Genomic DNA, 628 nt, shown 5'->3' with positions numbered 1-628 from the left:
CCCCAGCCTCGCTCTCTCTCTCTCTCTTCGCCTCTCCTCCTCTCCCTCCTCTCTTTTCCCGTCTCCTCCTCTTCTCTCCTCTCCCTCCCTCTCTGCTCCCCTTCCTTTCTCTTCCCCCCCTTCCCCCTCCCTCTCTCTCCTCTCTCCATCTCCTTCCTCTCTTGCCCCTCTCTCTCTTCGTCTCTCCCTCTCTCTCCCTCTCTCATCTCCGAGAGAGAGAGAGAGAGGGAGAGAGAGGGAGAGAGAGGGAGAGAGAGAGAGAGAGACAGAGGGAGAGAGAGACAGAGACAGAGGGAGAGATAGACAGATGTGGTTCAAGCTCAATGCTCCGCATTTGTTGACACTACCAGAGAAGCTATTGGTTTTAGGCTGTACATATGTATTGTTGGTGTAAACTGCAGTACATTTAAATCCAATCCAATAAAATCCACTTTATCTGTATAGCACATTTTACAAACACAAAGTTACAAAAGTGCTGCACAGAAAACTCAAACATACATAACAAGTAATATGAAATATTGTAAAAAAACAAAATAAGAGCATCAGGTTTAAAAAAATAAAAAAATAGATAAAACGAATAAATACTAAAATACAGTAAAACAATAAGAGACATCAGAGGACCACACAA

General features: G+C 43.9%; 1 protein-coding gene across 1 annotated transcript in view; it reads left to right on the top strand.

The window, feature by feature from the left end:
* The window catches only part of gnpat (glyceronephosphate O-acyltransferase), a gene marked incomplete in the record, with an annotated part of 25,389 nt that overhangs the window by 4,072 nt on the left and 20,689 nt on the right, over nt 1-628 (top strand).

Source organism: Etheostoma spectabile, chromosome 18, assembly GCF_008692095.1.
Source record: "Etheostoma spectabile isolate EspeVRDwgs_2016 chromosome 18, UIUC_Espe_1.0, whole genome shotgun sequence".
NCBI lineage: Eukaryota > Metazoa > Chordata > Actinopteri > Perciformes > Percidae > Etheostoma > Etheostoma spectabile.
Note: the sequence above shows the minus strand (reverse complement) of the source record. Positions and strands in the feature narration are given on the sequence as shown.